We start from the raw sequence: 17,584 nt of genomic DNA on the forward strand, positions 1-17,584 counted from the left end.
CTCGAAGTACCCAGAGCCAATAACTGAGCTGCACCTTGAAATGGTTTTTCTTTGTGTACCAGGTATAGACCAAGTCATATGGTAAAATATAAAAAGTGAAAAATAGGAATCAAGAAAGCCTGTGTAGTCCCGAAATGGACACAAGATATGGAGTTTAGAAACAGTGGTAATTTGCACATCTCCGAATTTTGGGGTACCCATATTTGCATGTGAAGTAGAGGGCATTTCTCAAAATTTCTTCTTTCTTACACACTGGTTTACATTTGGAAGGCACAAATACAGAGAAATACAATTGCTAATAATACTTGCTCTACTATTCTGTGTTCCCCTGAGTCTCCCGATGTACATGGTACTTCACCTGTGTTGGTACGGTTAGTACCCACAACAGGAAAGGCCCCAAAACGCAACATGGACACATCATATTTTCCACTGAAAACTGACCCTTTGTAAGTCGAGCATAGCAGCACGCAAGCGTTGCTTTTCCGACATGTTGGTATGTATCTGAGCTTTTAACAATGCCCACCTCACGCCCATCACTACCACTCGTTCGTGGGCTTGCCCATCAAAAATCCTTTGATGACATTAATAAATGGTGTACTATTGTCCTTCCTTGGGGAGGTGTTGTTACCGCCTTGCCATCACCCCTGTTACATGGATAATTGCACTTTTGCTGATCAGTTACACTGCAAGCAAACTTCTTTTTCTTTTTGAGTCTCTCCTTCCTGCTGATGCTCATGGCGGTGTTAATCGGCTCGCATTTGTGAAACTGTTTTCATTTTCAATTTATGTGGCAAAGAAAAGTCCGGTTAAGAGTTTACAACGCTAATAACTCTAATTCTAGTAAATGCGAGATTCATTCCATTGCAAATGCTTGCTTTGAAGTGTTGCTAGGTATGGGTGTTGGGCCTTAGTTCAGCTGGCACCTAGGGAAACCTAGCAAACGTGTACATTTTAAAAAACTAGACACATAAGTGAATCCAGGGTGGGGTGACTTGTGTGGCTCCCACCAGGTTTTCCTATCCAGAAGCCCTTGAAAACCTCAAATGTTGACTAAAAAACACATTTTCCTCACATTTCTGATATGGAAAGTTCAGGAATTCACGGGGAGCTAGAAACTTCCTTCCGCCCAGCATTCCCCTGAGTCTTCTGATAAAAATGGTAACCCATTTGTGTTGATAAGCCTAGTGCTCGCAACAGGAATCAGACCAAAACACACCATGGCTACATCACATTTTTCCACTGAAAACTAACCTTTTTTAGGGTTGAGCCTGTGAGTGCATGCACTAGCACATGTGTCTCGCTTGCGAACATTAAAGAGCTTGGAGCCTACCCATCCCTTACCTTTGTTGCTTTGTATGGCAATCTGCTTTACAGCCTTGTAATTCGTCACTGCAGGCTTGGCATCACTTCCGTTCCTCTGTGTGGAGCAGGGACTAAGCACTGATTGATTCAACTTAATCAGTGGCCATCCGCTGCTCCTGAAGTGATTGAGGCCCTATTTTGTTCTTTTAAACTTCTAGTGTTCTGCAAACAGAAGGCATGTGACTGTCAAAAACGTGCCCAGCAGGACAAACAAAATTGCAAAGTTTTATTTTTTATAGATAACTTTCTTTTATTTTGTCAAGTTGTCTTTTGCCACTTTGCACTCATGTTTACTTTTGCTTTTGCTCATGGGCGCTGTTCTGAAAAGATGACGATTATCTTGTTCTAAATATTGCAGAGCGACATTGTTTTCTTTTTATGTGTAATTTCTGAAATTATGCTCTAACACATAATCGTGCAGTACACCCCAATCCACCCCACTCCAATCTGCCCACCTCAATCCATCTCAATTCACCCCACCTCACCTGACACCAATCCATCCCACCCCAATCCACTCCAACCCACCCCACTCCTCACAACCCACTCAATTTAATCTGCCCCACTCCAGTTCGCCCCCACTGCAATCCAAAACAGTCTACACTACTCCAAACAATCACCCCACTCCAATCCAAAACAATCTGCCCCTTTCCAATCCAAAACTATATGCCCCACTCCAATCCACTCCAATCTGCCCCACTCCCATCTACCGTACTCCAATTTGTCTTCCCTCCAATCCACTCCTATCTGCCCAATCCAAAACAATCTGCCCCACTGCAATCTGCTGCACTCCAATCCAAAACAATCTGTCCCACTCCAATCTGCCCCACTGCGATCCAAAACAATCTGCCCCACTACAATGCACCTCACTCCAATCTGCCCCACTTTAATCCAAAACAAATCGCCCCCCTCCAACCTGCCCCACTCCAATCCAAAACAATCTGTCCCACTCAAATCTGCCCCACTCCAATATGACCAGTCAATCCAAAATAGTCTGTCCCATTCCAATCCGCCTCAGTCTAGCCTGCCTTAGTCCAATCCCAAAAAACATGCCCCACTCCAATCCACCTCACCCCAATCCAATCCAGCCCACTTCATCCCAATTCCCCCACTCCGATCCAGTCCACCCCACTCACATCCAATCCCCACACACCATCCAATCCATTCCCCCACTCCAATCTAATCCACCCCACTCCAACCCACCCTAATACAATCTGCACAACTCTTATCTTCCCCACTCTAATGTGCCCCACTCCAATCTTGAACAATCTATCCCACTCTGGTCTGCCGCATTGCAATCCAAAACAATATGTCCCACTCCAAAGCGCCCTACTCCGATCTGCCCCAGTCCAATCCATTTCAATCTGCCCCACTCCAATCCAAAACAACCTGCCCTGCTCAACCTGCCCCACTCCAATCTAAAAAAAACCATTGCAATCCAAAACAATCTGCCCATTCCAATTTGCCCCACTTCATTCCAATCCACCCCACTCATTCCAATTCACCACAATCCACCCACTACAATCCAGTCCACCCCACATCAATCCAATCATCCCACTCCAGCCCAGTCCAATCTACCCCACCCCACCCCAGTCCAATCCAATACACCTCACCCCAATCCAATTCACCCCATCCCACCCAAATCCACTCCACTCAAAGCCCATCCACCCACTCCAATAAAACCCATTCCAATCCAATCCACCCCACTCTGAACCATCTCACCCAACCCCAATCCAACCCACCCTACTCCAGTACAACCCACACCAGTCCAATCCACCCTCTCCAATCCACCCCACTCCAATCAAGACCACTGCTACTCAATCCACCCCATTCCAATCCAACCTACCCCACTCTAGTCCAACTCACTCCAATTCAACCCACCCTACTCCAATCCAACCCACCCCACTCCAACACAATCCACCCACTCCAATCCACCCCACTCTAATCAAGTCAGCTGCTATCCAATCCACCTCGCTCCAGTCCAATCCATCCGTACCACCCCAATACATCCCACTCCAAAAAAATCCACTTAAATCCACCCCAATCCACTCCAGTCCAATCCAGTCTACATGAATCCACCCTACTCCGGTCCATTCCACACCACTCCAAACCACCTTAATCTACCCCATTCCAATCCACCCCTCTCCAATCAATCCACCCACTTCAACCCACTCCAATCCAATCCACTCCAGTCCAGTTCAATTCACCCCATTGCACTCCACTCCAATCCAGCCCAATCTACTCCACTCCAATCCACCCCACCCACTCCAATCCACCCCACCCCAACCCACTCTACCCACCACAATCCAACCCTACCCACCCCTATCCAATTCACCACAATCTAATCCACCACACTCAATCCAATCCACCCCCACCATAATCCACCCCACTTTAACCACCCCACTCAATCCAATCCACCCCTTAATCCAATCCACCTCACTCCAGTCCACCATCCCAATCCGATCTCCCCCAATCTAATCCACCCCACCCCACTCCAGTCCACCCCATTCCAGTCCACCCCACTCTAATCCAATTCACCCCACCCCACTCTAATCCAATTCACCCCAGCCCACCCCAATCCAATCCACCCCTCCAGTCCAATCCACCCCACTCCAATCCATTGAATCCCATCCACCCCACTTCAATCCAATCCATCCCACTCCAGTCTAATCCACCCCACTCTAATCCAGTCCACCCCATTCCAATCCAATTCACCCCAATTCACCCCACCCACCCGAATCCACCTCACCTCATTTCAGTCCACCCCACTCCACTCAATCCACCCCACTCTACCCCAATCCAATCCACCCCTCTCTGCTCCAATCCAATCCACCCCACTACCTCAATGCACTCCAACACTCCACCGTATTCCACCCCACCCCACTCTATGACACTCTCTGTCACTGAACCACTGAACTCTACTCTCCTTAGCTCTACAACACTATAGTCCCCCTACTCCACTCTAGTACACTCCAGCAAATCCACTCTATGACACTCTATTCCCCCACTGCACTCTGACATTCCATGCCACTAACTTTTAGCCATAGTGGACAGCAGCCTCTCTGGTGTATAACATGACAAAACACATTGTCAAAGTCAATGGCTCTTTACTAGGAGACACCTATTGGCTTTTCCAGTGCTTGCTTTACAGTGTGCCTCGCTTTGGATTTTGGGCACAAGCTCAGCCTGCACCTAGGGAAACCTAACAAACCTGAACATTTTTTTAAATTCGACACCTAAGAGAATTTAGGGTGGGGTGGCTTCTGGTTTCCCTACCCAGAAGCCCTTGCAAACCTCAAATTTTAACTAAAAACATTTCTGTGATGGAAAGTTCTGGAATTTGTGGGGAGCCACAAACTTCCTTCCACTCAGTATTCCTCTACATCTTCTGATAAAAATGGCAGCTCACTGGTGTGAATAGGATTTGTGTCCATGACAGGAAGTAGCCTACAACTCAACATGAATGCATAACATTTTTCCACTCAAAACTGATCCTTTTTTTTGCAATGTGCTGGTGTGTGGATTTTAGGCCCTAGCTTAGTGGCACCTACGGAAACCTAGCAAACGTATACATTTTAAAAATGTAGGCACCTAGGGGAATCCAGGATGGTATGACTTACACAGCTCTCACTAGATTGCTTTACCCAGAATCCCTGGCAAACCTCAAATTTTGATAAAAAAAACACATTTTCCTCACATTGCTTTGATGGAAAGTTCTGAAATCTGGGAGGAGCCACAAGCTTCCTTCCACCCAGCATTCCCCTAAGTCATCTTGTAAAAATGGTACCTCACTCGTATGGTTAGGTCTAGTGCTCGTGGAACGAAAGGGCACTAAACAAAACGTAGACATTTTTCCTGTGAAAAACAATGCATTTTTCCAATGTGGGTTGCTGTCGATTTAAAGCCGCAGCTCAGCCGGCACCCAGGCAAACCTACCAAACCACCACATTTTTAAATTTAGACACCCAGGGAAGTCCAGGGAGGTGTGGCTTGTGTGGATCCCCCAAAGTGTTCTTACCCAGAATCCCCATGCAAACCTCAAATTTAGCTAAAAGTCATATTTTTCTCAAACTTCAGTGAGGGAAAGATGTGAGATCTCTGGCTGGCACACATTTTCAATCACCCAGCGTTTCCCTATGTCTCCTGATAAAAATGCTACCTCACTTGTGTGGGTGGGCCAAGTGCCCGCGAAAGGGAAGGGTCCACAACATATTGTGGCAATAAAGATAACTGTGGTGGGTGTACTAATTAGTCCTGGGGTTGGCAAACATGTAGGAAAACCTATCACACCCAGACATTTCTGAAAAGTAGACATCTATTGGAGTCCAGGGAGGTGTCGCTTGTGAGGATCCCCCAACGTTTCCCTACCCAGAATACCCCTGCAAAGGTAAAACATTGAATAAAAATACTACTAATCTCTGGAAACCTTTCCCAAAATAATTCCACAATAGACTCGATGCTGAATGGTCTAGACCCTGACTTCAGGGACAAGTGATCATGACTCCAGACATTGATCTCAAGTTGACCACCTTTTTGGGAAAGTTTATCAAAGGCCATATAAAGGGTATTGATAGGTCTTGAAAATCGTGCTCGTAGAGGGTCAGGGATAGGGACTGTAGAACTAGAACCCGACTCAAGACCTTTTTGGTATAGGAACTGCAAAGTCCCTTTTAAATTTTCACAAAAACATTTTTTAAGAAATAGTAAGTCATAAAGGTTCCAGGACAGCACACAGTGTATCTGGTATAGGAGACACTTGTGTAATATACAGTTCATCTTATTAAGGTTTCTTCTCCTTTTTTTACATTTAGGTATTCTGATATATACCACCTCCCCACCTGATGATCACATAAACATGGTGAGTACTCAAATAAAGGGGAAAAAAAATAGAAAAATCAAAACCCAAAAGTGAATGATAGTGACTGTCCTTTTTCTGATTTTTTTAAGTTTGGTTCTTTTTTCCAGTCTCTTTCTAACTGTCTGTACACCTTTTAGGTTCTCCTCATGCTTTTCTATGGCCTAGTCCTCATAATGTGTACTCCTGTTTCTACTTTTTGAATAGCTTTCCTCTCCTGCACTGGCATCCTGTCCTTTCCTCTGGGTGAAATTAATCATTTTTACTTTGCACAAACACAAGGTGTTTAGAAGACCTAACACCCAAAAACAAAGTAGTCAAAATGAAAATAAGTATACTGCTTTCCTATTTGCTCTCCCACCACAAAGCGTTTGGTTCTGTTTTCTCCAAGGCCAACCAGGTACACACATGGGAATACATAACCCTCCTAGCGGTTGTGGTGGGTCAGGGACGTGGTATGGTTGGGCCGCAGACCTTTTCTTTTCTATTGCATCTCATTTACTGTGGGTATACTCTGAATAACTCTCTTCCAGTGATGTGGCCTCCATGGACTCTCCTCTTGGCTCTCTGGTGGTCTTCGCTGCTTGCCTTCTCTCTGGCTGCTCAGTTGAGTTGGCCTCAATATGCTTCCCAGTGTCCATACTATAATCGAGGACTCATCTTCTTCATCTTTGGCGTTTTACTTCTTGTGCATGCAATAACGATGATTCAGTCAGTCTTTTATGGTCCTCGGCTGTTGTTGTTTCCCTTTCTGACTCTTTCCACTTCTTTTAATTTCTTCTGTTTCTAATATGTATGTTCACTTTTCCCTTTAAGTGGTAGAGCACCTTGCAGGCCCTCGTCAGCCAACTTGCATTAAGTTTACACTAAAGTGGCAAGATAAGCTTGTAGACTTGTCAGGCCTGCTTTCCAAGATTGTAGATTTGGCCTTTATGTACAAGGATCAGGGACCCCAATTGACCCAAAGTGTCCTGACAGGTTGGGCCCAGAGAGCCATTTGTCTCCTTGGCAATGCCAACTATGCATTATCTTCAGAATGCCACTCTTTCATCTTTATACGGATAGATCACAAACTATACTAACTGGCTACAAATGCTTTGGAATGAGTCTTATTGTTTATGGATCCTATTGTAAAAAAGGTGGCAAAATTTGTAAACACCTTTAAATCTCTTGAGAAGATTCAGATTGCTCTCAAAAAGGTCTTTACGACTTATCTTTTCAAGGGCTAGGAGAGGCAGGGGCTCCATTCAGAGGATATCCTCATTGCAGAGGTTCTTGGAATGATAGCCAAAGAGAAACTCCTTTCTTCCCTTTAAGAAGCTGAAGTTACAGGGTCCATTTCCCATGCACACCCCTCTGTAGTGGGTTAACTTTTTCCCTCTAGAGGTAAACAGGAAAATCCATCATTATATTCACAATTGGGAAGAGTTCATGCAGGTTTCCTCTCAAAATGTTTTTGACTCCCTTCCAGGTCAATCCCTGAAATAGATCAAATTTTCAATGCAGAAACAACTCTGTACAGATAAAGAAAATTCTTTGCTGATTATGAAACAGCCCATCAAACAATATACCCTTCCCCTTCCTTTTGTTTCCTCAGCAATGTTTTCCTTGTGGACAAAAAAAGGAGGTTTCCATCTGATAATCATTTTCAAGGAATTCAATGCTTTGGTAATTTACAGACATTGCAAAATGGGAGGCATAAACTTTTAGGAGAACTTATAAGAGGAGGTGACTTCATTGGCTGCCTAGAGCCCGAAGATGCCTAATTAGCGATTTAAAAGTTTCATCCACATCAATGTTTTTTACAGTTTCAATGGAGGCACTACCATTTGGACACTCTTCAGCTCCTTGGTGTTTCACCAAGTTGCTGAAACCAGTCATAGAGTTCTTGAGAGCCAGAGGAATTAATCTGATCATTTACTAGACAACAGTCTGCTTATGTCTCCTTAACCAATAGCTAGACTTGAAATTCTCCCTTTTGCAGAACTTGGGTTTTGTGATCAACCAAGGAAAATCATATCCAAACCCATCCAACCAGATGAGTTTTATGTGGTTTACCATAGACTCCATTTCAAAACCCCCGTCCTTACCAGGTCAAAAGATTTGCACACTCAAACATGTGATTCGCAAAGCTATAGCAAATGATAAACTCATGCTCCATCGGACAGCCAGGCTCATAGGTCTACAAACTTCTTCTATTCAGCTGATTTTTACGGGACTATAACGCTATTGTCTCTGTGGTCCCCAGATTTTTCCAGTCTTGGCTCAACAATACATCTTTATCCAGGAAGCAACTTCGGCAAATGTAGCTATACCTCTTTGTCTAGCCTGTTGCAAAACAGTTTTAGATGTTTAATGCATTAGTCTTTAAAGGTAGGTACTTTACTCCTGAAGGGGTTAACTTTTTGATATCTAAGAGAACAAAATATGTATCTCGACAAATTATTTTCCCTGCTTTACCAGGAGACCAGAAATTGTGTTTGGTAAACTACCTACAGGTCTATCCTCAGATCTTCACCATCTAGCCAATTACTGATTTTTTTTATTTGCAGCTTTGGACCTGTGTCTTGCCCTACTTTAGCTCGCTGGATCAGATGGGTCTTGTCTGAGGCAGGAATTTACTCTTCCGTTTTTGATGCTCACGTATTCAGAGGTTCAATGTCCTCCAAATCTTTCGGATTTAGGGCGCTTCGAGAGGACATCATTCACATGGCAGATTGGTCATCAGATTTTGTGTTTATCACAAGCCAGTAAGTAACCCCTTTTGTGTGATTTTGAAACAGCTTTGACCTTGCAGGCCTGTCATTGAATGAAAAATGTTATAGCAAACGTGAACAAGAATTTTCAATTCTATTAAGGACACGAGGCGAGGATTGTCCCACCCTGTTTGTTGTTGTTTTGAACCGATTGTGCATTACAAGTTTAAAATGTATTCACTTATTCTATAACAATAAGCTCACTGTGGCGGGATTCTGTTGGGGCATTTAAGGAAGACACACAAATATTTTAGTGATCCTTATGGGATTTGTTTTATTTTAAGTTTTATATGTATAGATAATTTGTCTTAATCTATTGTGTGCTTATTTCTTTATAGTCCTTATTGTAACTTGGGTGTCTCTTGTCCGTCGTCTCTGATGTCCTTTTGTTTCCTTTTCTTCCTTTAGGTTTTTGTCTCTTCCTGAGTCCACCTCCAACGTCGGCGGGACCATGCGGGGAAAACAGAACCAGGACGAAACAGGTAAGTGTATCGCTTTTCCTCCCATGTGGTTATGTGCCAGATGTAAGGTTTGGGTACGGTATGGGAGAGGTACTACTAATTGTGTTTTTTCCTGCTTGTTCTGTTGGGTTACTCTGTATAACAGACCTTTCCAGACAAGAAAATAAGGACCCACCTTTCCCGTTTTTTTGGTTAGCGCATTCTCCCAGGCATGTTGTAGGGTTGGGTCATCTCGCTGGCTGATCTGAAAAGGGGGTGTTGTCCCCAACACCAGTTGACTCGCTGGGATCGAATTACCCGATGGTATACCCATTTGGTAAGATTTCTTTACTTCTCTTCTCTGTCTTTTACTTAATCTTAATTTTTCTTTCTCCGGAGTGATAGAGACTTGGAAAAAAGGAGCTTCATCCCACCATATACCTAGTTTCCGTTCGTCATGGACACTGTCCAGTAGCTGGAGAAAGTAGTCGTAGTCGGTGCCTATTATTACTTCTTCTACTAGGTTTTATATTACCCCCATGATAAGAATCTCCTTTTGTCCTCTCCATTCGAGTGATACTGGTACTAAAGGGTATTGCTTCATATCTCCATGAATGCAACAAATAAAGGCATGCTCCTCAGTTGATGATACCGTCTCACGGATTAAGCACTCACAAATTACCAACTGGCTACATCCTGAATCGATCAATACTCTAGTAAATTGTCCATTTATTAACAGGTCCTTGACGTAACGAGAGACATCCTTGCCCGTATAGAGAACTCTGCCTCTGGTGACCCCAATTTCCATTGATTCAGTTTTGTCTAATTTGTGGGGACAATTCCGTGCTATGTGTCCCCACCTAGCACAATTATAACACTGGGGTAATTGATTAGGATTCTTGTCGGATGTTCTTTGTGTGAGAGATTCTTCGGGTCCTTTCACTGGTTTGTTACGGAATGGGGGACTGGTTAGGCGGTTCCCTATGGGTTGTCCCTTTTGGGTTCCTATCTTGAATTCAGGGGCCCGATGGAAAGCACAAGCTAATTCTATTGCCGTAGTTGTGTCTACATGGGGATGCTGCTTAATCGAATTATGGGTTTAGAAGGGTAGCGCCTCTACAAATTGTTCGAGTAGGATAATTCGGATCACCTCCTCTCTATCTGTCCCTATGGGACCTAACCACTTTATCCCTAGATCCTGAATTCTGTAGTAGAGGGCCTGAGGATTTTCCATGGGACTCCATTTTGTTTTCCTGAACCTGATTCAATAGTATTCCGTATCGAACCCTACTCGTTCTAGGATACCTTTCTTTATTTCAGGATAAGGGGTGGTACCTCCAGGATTCACAGCCTCATATGCGGCCTGTAAGGTTCCAGTTAGAAGGAGGGCTATATACTGTCCCCACCTATCCTCTGTCTGTGTAGCTGATTCGGCTACTCATTCAAAATGAGTAAAAAATGCATCTGGATCTTCCCCTTCTTGGAATTTTTTTAAAACTGAACTTAGGACGTTGGGATGAACACGACTGGAAGCGATGGTATCTGTGAGTTTTTGTAGTGCTGTTTCATGCACCAGTTGGTTATTAGCTATTATTGTAGCTTGACTTTTCAAAGCGTTTTGAAGGGTTTCACAATCATTTCTGGCCTCTCTCTGTTGCTCCTCCCATACCAATTGCTCTGACCTTCTGCCAATCTCTAAATCATGTCCTCTAGGGTAGGTTTATTTTCCATTGCTCTATGTGGTTGTATGTCTTTCACCCCAATCTCACTTCTGACACCACTGTGACGGGATTCTGTTGGGGTATTTAACCCCTTCACTGCCAGGCCTTCTCCCCCTCAGGTGCCAAGCCTTTTTTGGGCTATTTGGGGCAGTTTGCGCTTAGACCCTCATAACTTTTTGTCCAAATAAGCTACCCACGCCAAATTTGCGTCCTTTTTTTCCAACATCCTAGGGATTCTAGAGGTACGCAGACTTTGTGGGTTCCCCAGAAGGAGGCCAAGAAATTAGCCAAAATACAGTGAAAATTTCGTTTTGTTTTTTTTTAAATGGGAAAAAAGGGGCTGCAGAAGAAGGCATGTGGTTTTTTCCCTGAAAATTGCATCAACAAAGGGTTTGCGGTGCTACAATCACCAGCTTCCCAGCTTTCAGGAACAGGCAGACTTGAATCAGAAAACCCAATTTTTCAACACAATTTTGGCATTTTACTGGGACATACCCCATTTTTACGATTTATTGTGCTTTCAGCCTCCTTCCAGTCAGTGACAGAAATGGGCGTGAAACCAATTCTGGATCCCAGAAGCCGAAAAATAGACACAATTCTGAATTCAGCAAGGGGTAATTTTTGTAGATCCTACAAGGGTTTCCTACAGAAAATACCAACTGAAAAAAAGAAATATTGAAATTGAGGTGAAAAAATCTGCAATTTTTCCCTACGTTTTACTCTGTAACTTTTTCCTGCAATGTCAAATTTTTGAAAGCAATATACCGGTACGTCTGCTTGACTCTTCTGGTTGCGGGGATATATAGGGCTTGTAGGTTCATCAAGAACTCTAGGTACCCAGAGCCAATAAATGACCTGCACCCTGCAGTGGGTTTTCATTCTATACCGGGTATACAGCCATTCATTTGCTGAAATATAAAGAGTAAAAAATAGCTATCAAGAAAACCTTAGTATTTCCACAATGGGCACAAGATAAGGTGTTGAGGAGCAGTGGTTATTTGCACATCTCTGAATTCCGGGGTGCCCATACTAGCATGTGAATTACAGGGCATTTCTCAAATAGACGTCTTTTTTACACACCCTCTTATATTTGGAAGGAAAAAATGTATAGAAAGACAAGGGGCAATAACACTTGTTTTGCTATTCTATGTTCCCCCAAGTCTCCCGATAGAAATGATACCTCACTTGTGTGGGTAGGCCTAGCGCCTGCGACAGGAAATGCCCCAAAACACAACGTGGACACATCCCATTTTTTGACAGATAACAGAGGTGTTTTTTGCAAAGTGCCTACCTGTAGATTTTGGCCTATAGCTCAGCCGGCACCTGGGGAAAGCCTAGCAAACCAGCACATTTATGAAAACTAGACACCTAGAGGAATCTAAGATGGGGTGACTTGTGGGGCTCTGACCAGGATCTGTTACCCAGAATCCTTTGCAAACCTCAAAATTTGGCTAAAAAAACACATTTTCCTCTCATTTCGTTGACAGAAAGTTCTGGAATCTGAGAGGAGCCACAAATGTCCTTCCACCCAGCATTCCCCCAAGTCTCCTGATAAAAATGGTACCTCACTTGTGTGGGTGGGCCTAGCGCCCACGAAAGGAAATGGCCCAAAACACAACGTGGACACATCACATTTTTTCACAGAAAACAGAGGTGTTTTTTGCAAAGTGCCTACCTGTGGATTTTGGCCTCTAGCTCAGCCGGCCCCATGGGGGGAAGAAATGGCCTAAAATAAATTCCCCCCCCCCAGGGAGCGACCCTTGCCTACGGGGTCGCTCCCCTTGCGTGACGGCGCAAAAAAAAGATCCCCCGGTGCCTAGTGGTTTCTGCCCCCTTTGGGGGCAGATTGACCTAAAATCGGCCGATCTGCCCCCAAAGCGGAAAAGCAGAAATGGCCTAAATACAATTTGCCCATCCAGGGGAGCGACCCTTGCCTAAGGGGTCGCTCCCCAGCTCTAAAAAAAAAAAAAAAAACACACCAAAAAAATTTGCCCTGGCGGCTAGATGTTTCTGCCCCAGGGGGGGGCAGAAATGGCCTAAAATAAATGTACCCCCCGGGGAGCGACCCATCTCTATAAAAACAAACAAATTGTTTTTTGCCTTGGCGCCTAGAGGTTTCTGCCCCCCCTGGGGGCAGATCGGCCTAATAACAATAGGCCGATCTGCCCCCAGGGGGGGCAGAAATGGCCTAAAACAAATTTGACCCCCCTCCGGGGAGCGACCCTTGCCTACAGGGTCGCTCCCCTTGCGTGACGGCGCAAAAAAAAAGATCCCTGGTGCCTAGTGGTTTCTGCCTATTGACCTAAAATCGGCCGATCTGCCCCCAAAGCGGGCAGAAATGGCCTAAATACAATTTGCTCCTCTAGGGGAGCGACCCTTGCCTAAGGGGTCGCTCCCCAGGTCTAAAAAAACAAAAAAAACACACACAAAAAAAATTAGCCCTGGCGGCTAGAGGTTTCTGCCCCCGGAGGGGCAGAAATGGCCTAAAATAAATGTACCCCCCCGGGAGCGAACCTTGCCTACGGGGTCGCTCCCCTTGCGTGACGGCGCAAAAAAAAGATCCCCGGTGCCTAGTGGTTTCTGCCCCCCTTGGGGGCAGATTGACCTAAAATCGGCCGATCTGCCCCCAAAGCGGAAAAGCAGAAATGGCCTAAATACAATTTGCCCCTCCAGGGGATCGACCCTTGCCTAAGGGGTCGCTCCCCAGCTCTAAAAAAACAAACAAAAAAAAACCACACAAAAAATTTTAGCCCTGGCGGCTAGAGGTTTCTGCCCCCGGGTGGCAGAAATGGCCTAAAATAAATGTACCCCCCCGGGGAGCGACCCATCTCTATAAAAACAAACAAAAAAAAATGTGCCTTGGCGCCTAGAGGTTTCTGCCCCCCCTGGGGGCAGATCGGCCTAATAACAACAGGCCGATCTGCCCCCAGGGGGGGCAGAAATGGCCTAAAACAAATTTCACCCCCCACCCCCTCCGGGGAGCGACCCTTGCCTACAGGGCCGCTCCCCTTGCGTGACGGCGCAAAAAAAAAGATCCCTGGTGCCTAGTGGTTTCTGCCTATTGACCTAAAATCGGCCGATCTGCCCCCAAAGCGGGCAGAAATGGCCTAAATACAATTTGCTCCTCCAGGGGAGCGACCCTTGCCTAAGGGGTCGCTCCCCAGCTCTATAAAAAAAAAAAAAAAAAAAAAAAACACACAAAAAAATTAGCCCTGGCGGCTAGAGGTTTCTGCCCCCGGGGGGGCAGAAATGGCCTAAAATAAATGTACCCCCCCCCCGGGAGCGACCCTTGCCTACGGGTCGCTCCCCTTGCGTGACGGCGCAAAAAAAAATCCCTGGTGCCTAGTGGTTTCTGTCCCCCTTAGTGGGCTGATTGGCCTCATAAAAATAGGCCAATCTGCCCCCAAGGGGGACAGAAATGGCCTAAATATAATTTGCCCCCTATGGGCCTAAGGGGTCGCTCCCCATCTAAAAAAAAAATTATCCCTGGGGGGCAAAAAAGGCCTTAAAAAAAATGCCCCCGCTGGGAGCGACCCTTGCCCAAGGGGTCGCTCCCTTATGTCCATTTCATTTTTTAAATAAAATCCCTGGTGTCTAGTGGGCGTTTTGACAGCCGGATTGCTTTCAATCCGGCTGCCAAAACGCAGAGAGAGACTTCAGCGGAAGGAAATAACTTTCCTTCCCTTTGAAGCCTCTCTTGGCCTCCCCCACGTGATCGGAAGAGAAATGCTTTGCATTTCTTTTCCGATCGAGGCCCTGTGACTAACAGCGCACGATCGCACGCTGACGTCACAGGGGGGTTGAGGGGGGGGTCGGGGTTAGGGATTCCCCTTTCAGCCCCGGCCTGGGGGGGTGGCCCTCGGGGGAGCCCTAGCGCTTCCCCCGAGGGCCGGTCCCAGGACGTAATGGTTACGTCCATGGCGCCACACGGGCGCAGCCATGGACGTAACCATTACGTCCGTGGCGACGAAGGGGTTAAGGAAGACACACAAATATTTTAGTGATCCTTATTGGATTTTTTTTATTTTAAGTTTTAAATGTATAGATAAGTGGTCTTAATCTATTTTGTCCTTATTTCCTTTATAGTCCTTATTGTAACATAGGTCTCTCTTGTCTGTCGTCTCTGATGTCCTTTTGTTTCTAAAAAAACAAAAAAACAAAAAAAAAATTAGCCCTGGCGCCTAGAGGTTTCTGCCCCCCCGGGGGCAGATCGGCCTAATAACAATAGGCCGATCTGCCCCCAGGGGGGCAGAAATGGCCTAAAATAAATATGTCCTCCCACCCCACCGGGGAGCGACCCTTGCCTACGGGTCGCTCCCCTTGCATGTCGGCGCAAACAAAAAAATACCTAATGCCTAGTGGTTTCTGCCCCCCTTGGGGGCAGATTGACCTAAAATCGGCCGATCTGCCCCCAAAGCGGGCAGAAATGGCCTAAATACAATTTGCCCCTCCAGGGGAGCGACCCTTGCCTAAGGGGACGCTCCCCATCTGTAAAACAACAACAACAAAAATAATCCCCGGTGCGTAGTGGTTTCTGCCCCCCTTGGGGGCAGATCGGCCTAATTAAAATAGGCTGATCTGCCCCCCTGGGGGGCAAAAATGGCCTAAAATAAATTTGCCCCCCAGGGGAACGACCCTTGCCTAAGGGGTCGCTCACCTTACGTGAAATTCACTAACAAAAAAACAAGAAAACTCCCTTGTGCCTAGTGGTTTCTGTCCCCCTTAGCGGCCAGATTGGCCTCATAAAAATAGGCCAATCTGCCCCCAAGGGGGGCAGAAATGGCCTAAATATAATTTGCCCCCTATGAAAGCGACCCTTGCCTAAGGGGTCGCTCCCCACCTCAAAAAAGAAATTATCCCTGGGGGCAGATCAGCCTAATAATAGGCCGATCTGCCCCCAGGGGGGGCAAAAAAGGCCTTAAAAAAAAATGCCCCGCTGGGAGCGACCCTTGCCCAAGGGATCGCTCCCTTATGTCCATTTCATTTTTTTTTTTAAATCCCTGGTGTCTAGTGGGCGTTTTGACAGCCGGATTGCTTTCAATCCAGCTGCCAAAACGCAGAGAGAGACTTCAGCGGAAGGAAATAACTTTCCTTCCCTTTGAAGCCTCTCTTGGCCTCCCCCACGTGATCGGAAGAGAAATGCTTTGCATTTCTGTTCCGATCGAGGCCCTGTGACTAACAGCGCGCGATCGCACGCTGATGTCACAGGGGGCTTGGGGGGGGTGGTTGGGGGGAAGGGATTCCCCTTTCAGCCCTGGCCTGGGGGGGCGGCCCTCGGGGGGAGCCCCAGCGCTTCCCGCGAGGGCCGGTCCCAGGACGTAATGGTTACATCCATGGCGCCACACGGGCGCAGCCATGGACGGAACCATTACGTCCGTAGCGACGAAGGGGTTAAGGAAGACACACAAATATTTTGGTCATCCTTATTGGATTTTTTTCATTTTAAGTTTTAAATGTATAGATAAGTGGTCTTAATTTTGTCCTTATTTCCTTTATAGTCCTTATTGTAACTTGGGTGTCTCTTGTCCGTTGTCTCTGATGTCCTTTTGTTTCCTTTTCTTCCTTTAGGTTTTTGTTTCTTCCTGAGTCCACCTCCAAATTCAGTGTGACCATGCGGGGAAAACAGAACCAGGACAAGACAGGTAAGTGTATATCTTTTCCTATATTCTGGCATATATAAGTAAATTACTGGGTAGGGAGGGGCGGGCGAATGGGGGTGAGGAGTAGTTCCATGTGAGGTTTAGTAATATATAGTGTAATTAACCCTGTGGTGCGCGTGCCCATCACACTCTCACAAGACATAACAGTGTTATAGTGAACACCCAGGTGTGCAGGGATTTATTTCCTCTTAACAAGTGTTTCTTTCCCCAGTTGCCTTTCCCACCTCCCCAATCCCACTAATACCCCGTGGGGTTCTGAAAACGTGCACAAACTTGCATAAGCCACGTCCCTATAGGGACGTGGCTGGAGTTTTCGTCTTGTCCCGCGCTGGAGTTTCCGTCACTCTCACTCGTTTCTTTTGACTCCCCGGCGTCCTCCTGCTCCATCTCCTTCCTTGTCTCTCTGGCGTCCTCCTGCACCGGCTCCTTCCTCGTCTCTCCAGCACCCTCCTGCTCCGGCTCCTTCCTCGTCTCTACGGCGTCCTCCTGCTCCGGCTAACTTCCTCCTCTCTCTGGCGGCCCGGATATTCGGGTTTTTACCATAAGTCCAGCCCTCTCTTCTCTTGTCAGGACCCCCGGGGTACCATAACATCAGTCCCATTCTCTTATTCTGCAACTGGGTTACCGCAACCCTGTTACACTCACCTATACGAAATCAAAGAAACAATTTCATAGATTTTCTACCTAGTACTACTATGTGTTTGTTCAGTTTCAAATTGAAGGCAAGAATGATCCTATTGATATTATGTAGGATGGCATTTGGTCCTGCAGCAAGAAGAAGAGGTTCTTATAT

This window comes from Pleurodeles waltl, chromosome 6 (assembly GCF_031143425.1).
Source record: "Pleurodeles waltl isolate 20211129_DDA chromosome 6, aPleWal1.hap1.20221129, whole genome shotgun sequence".
Lineage (NCBI taxonomy): Eukaryota > Metazoa > Chordata > Amphibia > Caudata > Salamandridae > Pleurodeles > Pleurodeles waltl.